Here is a 16,129-nt window from a genome sequence, read left to right on the forward strand (position 1 = left end):
TCGAAAGAATGCCTTGTAGCAAAATTGGTAGTTGAAAGAGTTTGATGAGGAGAACTGGCACAAAAAACAAAGGCCATGAAGGGAAATGAGAAGCTGCAGGGGTTGTTAATCAGGACAACATAAAAGGAAAAAGTGTAGTTCCTAAAAAATATTGTACACTACCTAATCCTCGCTTAGAAGGTACGCTGGCCTTTTTAAATGACGATACAAAATCCATTTTTTTTTCAGGACAACCAAATATTAATAAAGGTATAAAATTAGATTTAAATTTAATGCATTGTCATTTTTAAAAGAAACCCCTTATTTTTATCAAGATAAGACTGTAAAAAACACGAAAGATTACTTTTCGGAATTCACACTCGCTCACGCAACTTCATTGCTCCGCTTAGGGTAGTAAAGTCACCTGGCAAGCGCCAATATCAATAGTATTTGTATAGATATGGTCACGTTCTTGAGCACCTATATAGAGAAATAAGGGCGGCTGTATGGACAGGTAAAAAATTCTCAGACTGGTTTTAAACATCATCGAGATTGAGACAAAGTTGTACATTAAGACCTACTTTGTTTGCACTATTCACAGATGACCTTTTAGACTACCTACCAGGTGAAGTGGATTTCGCAGGTATGCGGATAAAGGCACTTCTATTCGCAGGCGATAAAGTCATTTTGCGCATTCACCGGAAACTCTGCAGGTCATGATTAACAGGGTTTACCAGTATTGTCAGCTATGGAATTTAATAGTAAGTATATATAAATAGTAGGTTATGGCTACTAAAAGTGGTGGTGCACGTAAGGCATCAAATGACGTAATTCATCAAATGAAAAACTAAGTCATACTGCTGGCAACGGGTCTCTCTCCTTTATTTATAAAAACAGTGCTTACTTACTTACTTAAGGTGGCGCTAAAGTCCTGTGTGAACTAGGGGCACACCCAATAAACTTCTCCATCTATCTCGGTAACTAGCTAGATGTCTCCAGTTTCGCGCTCCAAGTTGGGTGAGGTCTTTTTCCACTTGTGCGCGCCACTTGATCCGCGGTCTTCCTCTACTGCGCTGTCCTGTGGGTGTGGAATCGAAGACTTTCCGGGCCGAAGGATTGGTTTCCATGCACTCTACGTTACCCAGCCATCTTAGTCGTTGGACTTTTACCCTTCTGGCTAAGTCTACGTCGCTGTACAGCCCGAACAGCTAGTCGTTAAATCTTCTCCTCCACTCCCCTTCGATGCATACGGGACCGTAGATAACACGAAGAACTTTTCTCTCGAAGCGACCCAAGGTGCTTTCATCCGCTTTTGTCATAGTCCATGCTTCTGCACCGTATAGCAGAATGGAGATGATAAGGGTCTTATATAGCAACTCTGTGGTCCCTTGAGAAATTACTTTACCACTCAATTACTTTCTTAGTCCAAAGAAACAGCGGTTAGAAAGAGTTACTCTGCGTTTGATCCCAGCGCTGGTGTTTTTTACAACGGAACCTATGTAGACGAAGTCCTTGACTACCTCAAAGTTACGTCCGTCGAAGGTGACGTTTTGACCAAGACGTTGGTGTTGTATGTCCTTTCTTGACGACAGCATGTACTTTGCCCTCATTAACCGTTAAACATATTTTTGCCGCCTCTGCCACAATGCTCACTAAAGCCCCATTGACCTGACTTTTTCCAAGTATGTCAATGTCATCAGCACATGCTAGTAATTGGAAAGAATTTTGAAAGATAGTGTGTCTAGTGTGGACGTGTGAACTCTGAACTATTCTTTCAAGCACGATTTTAAAAAAAATCACATGGCAGCGCATCACCTTGTCTAAAACCTTTTTCGACATCGAAATGTTTTGTTAAGTTGTTTCCAACCTTTATGGAGCAACGGGAATTCTCCATGGTCATCCTGCACAAACGGACGAGTTTGGCAGGGATTCCTAAACTAGACATGTCTCTACACCGCTCGTCCCCGTAGATGCTGTCATACGCGGCCTTGAAATCGATGAAAAAATGGTGGGTGTCGATTTGGTGTTCTTGAGTTTTTTTCCAGGATCTGCCCTAATGTGAATATTTGATCAAACAAACAATACTGAGGTTCCATTCATCGGGCATGCTTTCTTCCGACCATATTTTACAGATAGCTTGGTGCATGCTCCTAACCAACTTATCTCCAGGTGCTTTAAAGAGCTCGGTATTCAAGCCATCCCCTCCAGCGGCTTTATTAGACTTCAGCTTAGATATGGCAATCTTTACTTCGTCTAAGTCAGGAGGACGGTGGCTTTCGCCGTCTATGTTGAATGGAGCATCCTGCCTGACAGCGGAATTCATTTAGTCGTCACCGTTATACAGTCTGCAGAAGTTGTCCTTCCATATCCTCAGCATTGACTGCGGTTCCACTATGATGTTTCCACTTTCGTCTTTGCAGCCTTCGGTTCTAGGTTAATGCACCTGTGAATTTCGTTTCACCTGTTCATAAAACTTTGGAACTTCATTCCTGCTTTTAAACCTCTCAACATCTTGGACCGCACGTTTCTCATGCCGTCTCTTTTTCTTTCTGAGAAGTTGGTGTTCTGAGCAGCTCTCGCCCTTTTATGCAGCGCCGCTTTGCGTGCCTGTTGTTTGGCTGCATTTGCCCGCCGACATTCCTCTTCAAATCAGAGCAGCACATCAGAGGTGGCTTCTCTGATTGCATCTTGGCAATGTTGCTACTGGTTTTCGATACCTTGTGTGGGCGGCAGAGAACTTTGAAAGAGGTTACTTGTAACTCGGTCGGAAAAGGATTTGGCGATCTCTGGCGATTGTAGCAGTTCGACGTTCTCTCAGCACCTCCCTATTTTGCCTTGGGTCTGGAAACCCGAAGTGCAACCTTAGCTTCAACGAGGTAGTGGTCAGAGTCGATGTTAGCTCTTCGGAAAGTTCGTACATCCATGATGCTGGAAGCATGTCTGGCGTCGATCGCAATATGGTCAATCTGGTTGACGGTATATTGATCTGGAGAAGTCCAAGTTCCTTAAAAACATTAAAGTTTTTAAAATGAATGATTCACGGGTCGTGAAAAGAGTGGCCATAAAAGCGAAACAATATCAAAATAGTTTTTATCGAGAGTGGCAAGATCTTGCTCTGGAATTTCAAATTAATTTTAATTTACCCAATAAGGATTTAACAAACGCTAAAAACATCTTGTATGAAGTCATTTTAAAGATTTAAGAGAAATATAGAGCTGAATTTATTGCCAAAACGTCTAATTCCTTCTACAGAACAACTTACAGCAGATTAAATCATTACCTTGCAGAGATCCGTGTGATTTCTATGATGGCCAGACTACGTAGGGAACTAATAGATTTAAATTTCATTCCACACTGACCTGATTTACCTCTAGAGTGTAATATGTGCAATCTATCAGAGGGAGGATACTGTCCATTTCTTGAACAGTACGACTGCATTCCGGTGTCAGTTCAAAGTTCCTCGTCATAGACGAGTGCCTTAATGAAAAACTGTCAACAGCTGGGTTCAAAATGTTCGTGAAGCCGCCAAGGCAACCGATAAGAAGCGTCCGGGCGAGAGAGTCCGTGAAGCGATTCAGGTTAGTCCACGGCGTTCAGCGCGACGACACGCGTCTTCTTTGGGCCTAAAAAGGGAATCAGTGCGTAAAATTTTAGTCAAAGATTTGAATTTTCACCCGTACAAGCTCATGATAACCTAAAATTGAAAGATACGGACTACAGACAACGTTTACTCTTCGCTTAGACAATGCTTCAAAAATTGGCAGATGGTGAGATCATTTTGGGTAGTCTTTAAATGAGCGATGAAGCTCATTTCGAGCTCTCCGGCGCCGTAAACAAGGAAAACCTCAGGTATTGGGCCAAAGATAACCCAGTACAATCTACGATTAAAATTTTAAGGTATCTCAATTTTTTTCATATTTCTTTGTTTAATATTGAAATTCATAAAAAGCACTTTAAAATGTTAGTATAAAAAATCCAGAATTTATTTAGAAGTTAAAATATTTGATTAAGAGTTCAAAAAACTGTGGTTCTGAGTAGAGTTTGTGTTAAAAGGCTTCAAAACAAATATTAACAACTAAATCGAGTTGAAATGTTGCATTGCAAACATTAAATAATTTACTTTCTTGACATTATATAAGTTTCATATGTATGTAATTTTAAATGAGAAAGTACAATATATATAAGAAAATCCTTAAAACTTGATTAATACTTTGCACTTAGTACCGTTAAAACCCACAAGGATATAGAAGGATTTGAGGATAAAGAAAGTTCTATGTATAATGTAACATCAATCTCCTCTTGATTGCTTCTGTCGCTGATGGTAAAGTTCTCTTCTAAAGCTGATGCTGATATACTAAATGTATATGTGTAGGTAGATATTGGACTCTTTTATTTTTTCCTTTTTATACATGAAATCTCATTAACATTCGCCTCGTTAACTCTTGTCGAACAAAACTTTTTTAATTGAATTTTGTCATCGCAAAACCCTAACCGTTCAAACTCATACAAACCACAGATGAACCACAGAAGAATTCTTAACTTAACAAATTCTATCTCACTCTCTTTCTCTCTTTATCTCTCTATCCCTCTATCTCTATATCTTGTACAACATACATACCCTTACCGCACCATGATTTTTCTCACCCTTAAATTCTAAGTAAAATAAGAAAAGAAAAATACTAAAAATAAAAAAGAAAGAAAAAAGATACCACTTCGGCAATGGAAGCTTCTTAAACTTATCTCATCTAAGTTTAGTTTGAGATTTAACCATGGAAATTAATAAGTTACTTTGAGGTTACTTAAGTCAGTTTTCGTCGTCTTCTTCGTCATCTTCATCTTCGTCGTGCATTGGCATTCATTTGATATCGAACGAAATAAAAAAAAAATAAGAAAAAAAAGAAATTTGCCCAAAGTCAATTCCAAAGTCTTAAGGAGATTTCTTACCTAACTTCAACGACTTGATCTCTTTTTTTTCTCGTATACGAGTACATGGTGTACAACTGTATATGGTGTACACTGTATATGGAATTTCAAGAAAAAAATAATAATAAGCCGGATTGCGTGTGTGTGTGTGTATTGATGTCCTTTCGGTTACGCACATGAAATTATTATGAATTTTCTACGAAACCAAGAAAAATATATTGTATATTGGCATCATTGGTATTGGAACACATATGGTGGATCCAAAAATGTAACACTGACAGCGAATAATAAAAAATTTCATCCCCCTTTTCACACTCTTCCATCCTTCGAATATATTTACCCTTCGTAAAAGCAACAAAAAAAAAAAGAATTGAAAGGATTCTAAATTGGATTCGGTGTTGGTGTTCTTAAAGAACTGCTCCAAGGGATATGATAATAGGTAGATATAAATATACATAAATATACATTGTAAGAAAAAAGAACCAATAAGGACGCCATTTTTACATCGCCAAAAATGAGTACTTTTGGAAAATAAGTAAAAAGATCACTTATGTAGATTTAGACAGTCACTGTTGGAATAAAGTTCTATATACTATACAATCATAAAACGGTTTGGTCATACATTTTGTATTTCAAAAATTAAGAACACACTGTATATCGACATTCGGTATGAATAATACTTTATCATTAAATTTTGTATAACAAAATAAAATATCTTTACTTAGGGTATTTCTGAATGGTTCTATTTTTAACTACCTCTAAAAATGCAGCCATGAATTGACTTAATGTTATTCCAGAATTGGATATAAATACATAGAAGATGAAATATGCTACGCTTAGGAATAATTCGCAAATTAATACAAATTGGTACAGAAGTTCAGGTTCTGCTTAATGGTGATCATAGTCTACTTGTATAAAGAAAACAGCTAGTATGGTGCACTGAGACGTATACTCACTTTTTTTGCTTGCGACATATAGGAACTTTGTATATGGTAAGTATTCCATTTGTAGGAACTTTTGAACCCGAGATTTTAATCAAACGTGGTAGAGTAATCCAAAAAGTGAGTACCCGATTTCGTCCGTCTGTCTTTCTGTTCTCGCTCCTATAACCCAAACCAATGGGTAAATTCAAAACTTGAAAATTAAGGTTTAAAGTAAACGGTGATTTTTTAAGAGCTTGAGAACTTTAAAAAAAAAACCCATACAATTTGCAAAATCTCATCGATTCTTTATTTGACACGTTAGATTGGTCCATGACATTTACTTTTTAAAGATAATTTCATTTAAATGTTGACCGCGGCTGCGTCTTAGGTGGTCCATTCGGAAAGTCCAATTTTGGGTAACTTTTTCGAGCATTTCGGCCGGAATAGCCCGAATTTCTTCGGAAATGTTGTCTTCCAAAGCTGGAATAGTTGCTGGCTTATTGGTGTAGACTTTAGACTTGACGTAGCCCCACAAACAATAGTCTAAAGGCGTCAAATCGCATGATCTTGGTGGCCAACTTACCGGTCCATTCCTTGAGATGAATTGTTCTCCGAAGTTTTCCCTCAAAATGGCCATAGAATCGCGAGCTGTGTGGCATGTAGCGCCATCTTGTTGAAACCACATGTCAACCAAGTTCAGTTCATCCATTTTTGGCAACAAAAAGTTTGTTAGCATTGAACGATAGCGATCCCCATTCACCGTAACGTTGCGTCCAACAGCATCTTTGAAAAAATACGGTCCAATGATTCCACCAGCGTACAAACCACACCAAACAGTGCACTTTTCGGGATGCATGGGCAGTTCTTGAACGGCTTCTGGTTGCTCTTCACTCCAAATGCGGCAATTTTGCTTATTTACGTAGCCATTCAACCAGAAATGAGCCTCATCGCTGAACAAAATTTGTCGATAAAAAAGCGGATTTTCTGCCAACTTTTCTAGGGCCCATTCACTGAAAATTCGACGTTGTGGCAGATCGTTCGGCTTCAGTTCTTGCACGAGCTGTATTTTATACGGTTGTACACCAAGATCTTTGCGTAAAATCTTCCATGTGGTCGAATAACACAAACCCAATTGCTGCGAACGGCGACGAATCGACATTTGACGGTCTTCAGCAACACTCTCAGAAACAGACGCAATATTCTCTTCTGTACGCACTGTACGCATTCGTGTGGTTGGTTTAATGTCCAATAAAGTAAACTGAGTGCGAAACTTGGTCACAATCGCATTAATTGTTTGCTCACTTGGTCGATTATGCAGACCATAAATCGGACGTAAAGCGCGAACCACATTTCGAACCGAACACTGATTTTGGTAATAAAATTCAATGATTCGCAAGCGTTGCTCGTTAGTAAGTCTATTCATGATTAAATGTCAAAGCATACTGAGCATCTTTCTCTTTGACACCATGTCTGAAATCCCGCGTGATCTGTCAAATACTAATGCATGAAAATCCTAACCTCAAAAAAATCACCCTTTAAATTCGCAATGGGTGTTTAAAAAAAAACATTAAGACTAAAAATATCAGTTTTTCAGGTAAAAATTTGTTGGTCATAAATCGGAAATTCAAATTTTCTCAAAAACGAACCAATAGATTTTTATTAAATTTTCCCTAAATTTCTTTTTCTTAACTTCGCTTCTTTAAATAAAAAATTGTATACTGTCCTAGAAGAGTTGTTTTGATTTTAAGTTTTCTCAGAAGCTGATAAACCGATTTCAATAATTTTTCTGCACAAGCTGTTATATTGTCCATAGTAAAGCATTTTATAATCAAAAATATCAAATTTGTTATATTTATAATCTTTAAAAAAATGAGTACTAAAGTATTTTTTCTAAACTTAAATTAAAAAACATTATATACAAGCTCTAACAATTTTCGAATACAAAATTTAATAAATTATTTCTTTTGTTAACAAAATGGTATTGAATATTTAGAATGAAACAACAACAACTTGTGTGTGCTACCACCAAGTTCATAGGCTGGAGTTATAGCTATTTCACGGGGACCAACCCGATCATCAGACTCCTTTAGTGGTGCTTAATCGCTTTATGTTCAATTTAATTTTTGAAGAACTTTTGCCCGAGCTGGGCTTGAACAAGCGATCGATGCTTTTCTCCAGCTCCTATTCTTTTTTTCAGTGAGTGTTTATGCGGTGGTTTCTTGAGGTGCTTCCGAAACCCTAACAATTGACTCTTGAATATCTAAACATAATATACAATAATTATCTCAAATTAAGATCTTCACCATCAAAGGTTTGAAAAGGTCAAGAAGTACCATTTGATTCTGTGGAATTTGCCTTTAAAGCTTTTGAAGTACTGGGAATGTACAAATGTGTATCACGGTTTTCATCAGAATGTCCTAAAGGTATTTTGATTTTAAATAAAAAAAAATACTATTCTGAACAAAAATTACCACCTTTATATAATGCAAGCTGTAGTAGAATAGCACTTCGACTTGAAGAATTCATTTTTTTGTACGTAAAGTTAAAAGTTCAACCTTTTCACACTGAGAACATTCAATAATGAACATTTCCTTATATTCAAAGGAAATCATTTAAAAGGCATTTGGGAAACCCCGCCATAACTATTTTTGAAGTAGGCTATGAAATATTTTGTCTACTGGAATATTTGAATTTGAGGACATGAGTTTTTTTTGCAGTAAAAATATAAGTATAATAGAAAAATAAAATTGTGTAAGAAAACCCAGGTCCACTTGAGATCTTTTTGCACCACACGTTTGGATGTTTTGGACATAGACTGAATTGTTTTTATACAATAACTACAAAACTACAAATAATGTTAATAGACATGGAATTTTTTTACACAGCACAGACTATGAAGTTTGGGACATTTTTGCATCATTAAGTCAAAATCACAAAAAAGTGGACTTGAGCTCTTTTTATAGCATACCGACGATATGTATGTATGTATGTATAAAGATATATTTAAAACACACAAACCGAATAATTGAAGCAGCTTATACGCACTTCGTTTAAATGAAACATTTGATTATATTCAAGAAAAAATTGTTTATGTTTTTTAAGGGCTTTTTTTATAAATATTTATTCGGATAGCTGTATTCTGCTTCTTTTAGAACTTTTTTCATTTAAAAACAATAACTTCGATTTATCAATGGAATGAAGTTTTATTCCCTGATGGAACAAAATGCAATCATGTCAGTATTTAAATTTATTTTGTTATTTGTTCCTAATGATCTTTGTCTTTAAAGTTTATTATATTAAAACTTGGATTTCAACTGAAGTTCAGTTAAGAGCAAAAAAGTAGCATACATATGTTCGAAGTTCGTCTATGAAAAATAAACCGCTTATTATTTACGATTATGGAGAGAGATCGTTCATATCTATTCTTTTATCGGGGTATCCAATAGTGACTTTAAAGTGTCAGTAAGACTACTTGGGTTTGTCGAAGTAGTAAACTTTCAAAAATTGGACGTCACTCAGATCACTTTATGGTATACTGGTTTACACCAGTATAAGATCAAACTGAAATCAAGAATCGAAGTCGATGGAAAAGATTCCACTATTGGCCCATTTTTTCACGTCGACTTTAAGGATTGTTCCGTAATTGTAAATGACCAGCATTTTGACATAGTGATTAGTGATTATTTTGAAATGTTTGAACTTGGTGATGTACTGTCATGCGATTTTTTCAGCATCGTACTTGAAAAAACAGTCAACATGTTCAAGATAAACCTTTATTATCAAAATGAGAGTTCCTTAATGCAAACGTTGCGAGCATTGTGCCCATTTTACGGTAGACGTGGTGGCCCTTCACATAGTCGATTCTTCAACGTTTGGTGGTCAAATTTGAGACGGCCGGCCGGTTCAAAAACAATCAGCCAGCAAGGAACGAAAGATCGGCCAAGACCATATCGCCGAGGTCCTCGAAAGTGTACAGCAGAACCAGAAGCAGTCTATTCCTATTCTATCGCCGTGCACAAGAGCTCGGCCCTTCGCAGACTTTAACTTGGCGAATTGTACAAGATATAACTGACACAAGAACTTAAAGTTCATGAGCATAGGCAACGCCGTTTATCCACTGAGCTTCGAATCGTTTAGAGGAGGACCCCAATTTTGGGCGAAAAATCATCTTTAGTAACGGGGCACATTTTGGATGAATAGCTGTGTTACTCGTAACAAGCAAAACTGCCGTATATGCGTCCTCAAAAAGTTAGCGTTTACTGTGGATTTTGGGTCGGTGGCGTTATTGGTCAAATGCTACATAACGACGATACATAATTTCTTATGGCCCAAATTGAACCATATTGACGGCATGTAGTACGAGCAGGATGGTGCGGTGCTATGTGACTCACAGCAAACGCCACGATTGACATATTGCATGAACTATTTCGAGTAAGCCAGTAGTACCCGTGGCATGATGGTTAGTGCATTGGACTGTCATGCAAGGCGTCTTGGGTCAATCCCTGCCTGTGACACCTTAATTTAAAAAATTAATTTTCGCGGGTACTGCCTCTTGCGAGGAATTGACAATTCCTTCAAGAATAATTCTTGTCATGAAAAAGTGCTTTCTCAAATTAGCGGATTCGGCCTTAAATTGTAGGTCCCTTCCATTCCTGACAACAGTACTCGCACACAGGAATGGTTAGGAGTTGTAAGTCACTAGGCCCTGGTTCACAACGGACTGTTGCGCAACCCAATTTATTTTATTTATTATTTCGAGTAAGGTTATCTTTCGCAGGGGTGATGTGAATTGGCCATTAAGGGTATGCATTTTGACCCCGCTAGGGTTTCTTGAAGTCCTAGGTCTATGCAAATAAACCATGACCGATGAAATTAACATAACCCAGACCATCGCTTTAATTCAGCCGGATCCAAGCGAAAGTCATTGAAAATTGGGTGACTCGGATCCGTCCAACCGTAAGAAGCCAAGGCGAACATTTGAATGACGTCATATTCCACACTTAATGGCATACATGCCTTTCAAATAAAAAAAATTGTTAACACCTCACAAACAGTTTGTAAACTTCCCATAGTAAGTTATGGTAGTCGGTCCAATAAGTCTTTTCAAGGTCCTAAAGTCGAATTAAAAGATTTCATGAGAGATGTCTGTGCGTGCATGTGTACGTTTGGGAAATTTTGTCCGTCGTCCATAGCTCAAGAACCAGTAGATATCGACTTCAAATAAATTTTTTGGAACCGAAAAAAATTAACAAAAGTTGGTAAAAAATGATTTTCGACTCAAATATCTTTTCAAAGTTTGAGATAATAGCTTCTTTTTAATTTTAACTTATAAGAATTATTGTTTTCAACAAAAACCTGAAGAAAAAATGTAGAGAAAATGTATAAAACTTGGTAAAAATTTACTTTTGGCTCAAATAGCTTTTCAAAAATTAAAAATATTGGCTTTAATCTTATTTTATTTCACAGAAAATATTGTTTTCAATATTCAGTAATTTTTATATAAAAATCCAACAGTCAGTTTTTTCATAAAAAATAAAATCTACAAAAAATAGTGCGCAAATTTGGTAAAAATTGATACGAGTACATATAGACAAACTTTTAAGCAAGACAAATCGACAGACGGGATGGGAAGTTATCAATGTGAGTCTCATCCCATCCTCTTTTTGTATTCCATTTCAACATCTTAGACATCTAAGATGTCTCACTTAAACCTTTATAAAGCATAAAATCAAATTTTGTCTAGACTAAAATCAGTAGAAAAATCATTTATTTAAAACAAATTAAATTTAAATCAAATTTATTTTCCGACTATAGGTATATAGTGACAGCCATACCATCACCATCACCATCAGAATTATACGTTGCGATAGCATCCAAAGTTATACGGCTTTAAAAAAATGTTCTATTTTCTTCTTGTTTTTTTTTTTTTGCATCTGAGCCTAAACTTTCACATCGCTGGCAACGAGAATAATTGGATTTAATTCTATGAAGAATAAAAAAAAAGATACATCTACCGTCAGCTGGTGCAAGATACTTTTGAATAATATTTTTTTTTCTTTCTTTTACCCGCACATCTGTGGACATAGGAAATGGAAGCAGGTTTTGTTGTTCAGTGTTTTATTTTTATCGTTTTTGATAGAAGCACAATTTTTTAGTACGAAGCTCCATCATCAAATTCAAAGCGAATACGCCTCAAAAAAAGTTTCAAATGATAAAAGATTGAGTTTTTTTTGTTTTTTTATTTATTATTTTTTTTTTCTAAGTTGATTTTGTGGCACAAATTATGGAAGCGTTATAATTCGATTTGGTAGTCATGTGAAAAGTTTTAGGGGATGTTAAGGCGTTAGGTGAAGGTAATTTGGTTTATGCCTCCCTTCAATTTAGATTATGAAAATATAAATTTTTATTTGGGGATCTTTTTTTGTTTGTTATTAAAAACTTTGATTTTTCCTAAGAAATGTTGTTTTTGATGTCGATGGGGATATTTATTTTGGTGTTTTTAAATTTATTTAACATTTTCACTTGATTTGATTTATACAAGCGATGAATGGATACGCATCTGACATTTGGAAGATCTGACAGAAATTCTTGGAATATGGTGTAATCTCGCAGTTTCTTGTGGCCTTAATTTGAATTGAAAAATTCACAAATAAGGAGTGATCACACAAACAAATATGGCGATAATAACAAACATCCTCGTACCACGTAATTTTTCAAGATGTCCTTTTACAGGAATAGCATCTGTTTATTTAATGTTCTTGTAGATTAAGTTATAATCTATAAAACAGATTGCCTTTGTCAAAATAAAACCTTTTATCAATATCAATGAGAAAGGACATTATGTCATTGGACTCTGTGCAAATTAGGACATCGAGAAGTACACAAAATAACATATAAATTATTGATGAAATTCAGTTATTATGTTGATTATTTTTTACTCATCTGATTATTCCATTAGTTTTTTAGTCTACTTTTATTTTTGTTTTAATCATAATTTAATTGTATTTAAATTATTCCGATTTCATTGGAAATAAAATAAAAACAGTCATAAATGAATCGAGCAAATGATGAGGAAACAAATGTTTTAATTGCATAAACATGTTTTTTTGTGTTTATTTAAAAATTTAATATTAACGAAAAATATTTAATTTATTTGCTTAAATTCATTCATTCAATTAATTTCGTAAATATTTACCAATGCAAATGAAAGCGAAGTAAATTAATTTTAAGGATAAAATTGGAAACGCAGGGTTTTAATTGTGTTCTTTAATTAATATTTTTAAAAATAAGTCCCTTAAGGTTAAATGACCTGTCTTACTCTATTAATGTTAATTAAGAGTTTCAAATGGTATTATTATAACAAAGCAAGTTCATGATTTAAAGAACTTCGTTAAGTATGGAAGTAAAAATTCAAGGTTAATATATTTTTTATTGAGCTATGAGTGAAAACATGTGTTTTTCAGTTTTCCAATAAGAAGTTGAGTTTTGATTTAAAAAAAAAAAGATTTTTTTATAAGGGAAACAATGGATGTTTACGTTATTGTAAATATAAAGGTTTTTTGTATACAACTAAAAACGGTATCGTCCAACAACAGCCCTGATCTCCCACACAACGGTTTGAACCAATCTAAATCAATTAACTTATTTAGATAAAATCTACACGCCTATTTTCAAAAAACGTACTTTAATAGATTAAAGTTTATAAAAATTATGTGAATGTTTTTTGAAAAGTTGTTAATAGTTAATAATTGTCCCATACAAAAGTTGTAAGCTTTCTTACTTTGACCATTTTAATCCTTATTTCTATATTCTTAGACTGTTTTTGGAGAGTAATTGAATATAAATCGGAACATTTTTAAGGATTCCTTCTCCATGAATTTCTACATGTCCCTCCTTTTTGAGTGAAACCAAACTAATTTTAGGATTGTTTTAAATTCTCTTATTAATTCTTTATTAAGCCTTACCAAATAATTGAATTTATATTTTTTATATTTTATAAAAAAAAATTGAGTTAAAAGCCGAAAATCTTGAAGCCAGAAATAAATCAATTCGCAAAAATTTTAATATCTCAGATCTGGATCGATATATTTAATGTATTTGTATACATTTCTTCTAGATATAAAGGGGATAATAAGTTTGTTCTGATATTAAGTACCAAAAAAATTTAACTTTTTGATATATATGTTAACACCTTCACGTTTGATATTTTTAAAATCCAATTTAGTGAAACAAATTTGAACACAACTCTGAGATTTGAAAATATTTGTAGTTAATTTTGTCTGTGCTATTATTTGAAAGTATGGTCTTCATAGCTGAATTTAAAACTCAAAAAGTTTTCATCAAAACTATTATTTTAATTACTAATGTTTTTAGAGAGTGTGTTTTTAACTAGTATGACTTTGCAGTCTCTGGTTGTGCGACACAGCGTATTTTTTAACAACTTCTGTAACCATTTCTCTTTGTAAGTCAAGATGTAGATCGGTATTTCTTATGTACCAAGGTGCATTAACATTAACTATTCCACGAAAGACTTTGTTTTGGAATTTTTGGATGATTTCGGTATTTGTTTTCTTTGTACAGCCCGATAATTGGATTCCATAGTTCCAAACAGGCTTTAGTACTTGATTATACAGCATTATTTTGTTTTGGATTTATAAATCAGAGTTGTAAACAAGCAACCAGTACATTTTTATATATTTCAAGTTTAATTCTTCTCTTTTCTTTTTGATGTGCTCTTTTCACTTTAGCTTTGCAAGGTATTTGGCCGTATTGGCGTAAGGTACAGCTTGAATATTAATGATTATTGGAATATTGTTTATCTTTTTATTTGTAAAGTTTATATGTGAAGATTTTGTTTCATTGAGTTTGATACGCCATTTTTCGGTCCAAGCTCTCACTGTGTCGACGGCATTTTGTAGTTTTACTGCTGCCTTAGAGACACATTTGTCGGGTACCAAAATTGCGGTATCATCTGCAAAAGTAGCCATTATGGTGTGATTACCAACTGGAATATCCCTTGTGTATAGTAACTACAGGGTAGGACCTAGGACACTTCCTTGTGGTACACCGGCTTCTATTTTCTTCAATTCCGAGTATTCTTGATCGTACCTTACTCTAAACAATCGGTCTGAGATGTACTATTTTAATATTTCAAAGTACTGCTTGGGTAGATCCATTTGCAGTTTGTACTCAAGTGCCTCATGCCAAACCTTGTCAAAAGCTTGAGCAACATCTGCTTTTTCTATTACATCCGATATTCTATGAACTTGGTCTATCGTAAAATGTTTATTTCTAAAGCCAAACTGATGGTTTGGGAATAACCTTCTTTCTTTTATGATTTTGCTAAGTCTCTTCAGAAGCAGTTTTTCAAAACCTTTTGCCATAATTGGTATAAGCGATATCGGTCTGTAAGCCGTCACTTAAGTAGGTGGTTTACCTTGCTTTGGTACGACAATTACTTCAGCAAATTTCCAATGGTGCTTAAGGCATGCATTTATTATATATTGTAGTTTTATGAAGGCTTTCAATTTCATTTCTTTCATAACCTAAGCAGTAATTAGATCGTAACCTGGTGAATTTTTATTTGGAAGTTGATGTAAACGCATACTTTTTATTTCTTTAAGTCATACAATTGGTATTTCACTTTCATCTATCTTATCAACAAATTGTAAGTTATTTTCAGCCGCGTTTGATGAGTATGGCTTTAAAACATTCCCAAGATGTTCAGCGAAAAGGTTAGCTTTTTCTTTCGGGTTACCGATCCATTTCCCATCTTGAGATTTCAAGGGCGAGTTTTGTAAGTGCGGTCTTTTCAGGCACTTGGCTGCTTTCCATAGCGAAAAATCGGTTGAAGCATCAGTCGTTAAATTCCTTAGGAATGTACTGAGTAAATCATATTTGAATTTGTAAATTTGTTTTTTAAGATTGTTGCTTATACGGTTAAACGTTGTTTTATCATCTGGAAATCTAGTATTTTGCCATTTTCTTCAAGCTCTTCTTTTCTCTATTATCAACTCTCTTATCTCTAAAGGATATTTTATTTCATTTTGTCTTCTGTTAGAAAATGTTGGAGTACTTTCTTCAGCGGCCTGTTGCACATCAGCAATAAATTGTTCCACTTCATGGTCAATTTGCTCGATTGTATCCATGGGAGATCTTAAATTTATAAAACTTAAAAGCCTTTCTCTAAAATCATTCATGGTTTTTAAGAAGAAATAAAAGATATAGTAAAGGTTTAGAATGTGACTTTTATTGTTCTTTTTTCTTTTTTTATATCACATTGATACTCGTTTATCACAAAAGTA

The sequence above is a fragment of the Eupeodes corollae genome, chromosome 2 (genome assembly GCF_945859685.1).
Source record: "Eupeodes corollae chromosome 2, idEupCoro1.1, whole genome shotgun sequence".
Classification (NCBI taxonomy): Eukaryota; Metazoa; Arthropoda; class Insecta; order Diptera; family Syrphidae; genus Eupeodes; species Eupeodes corollae.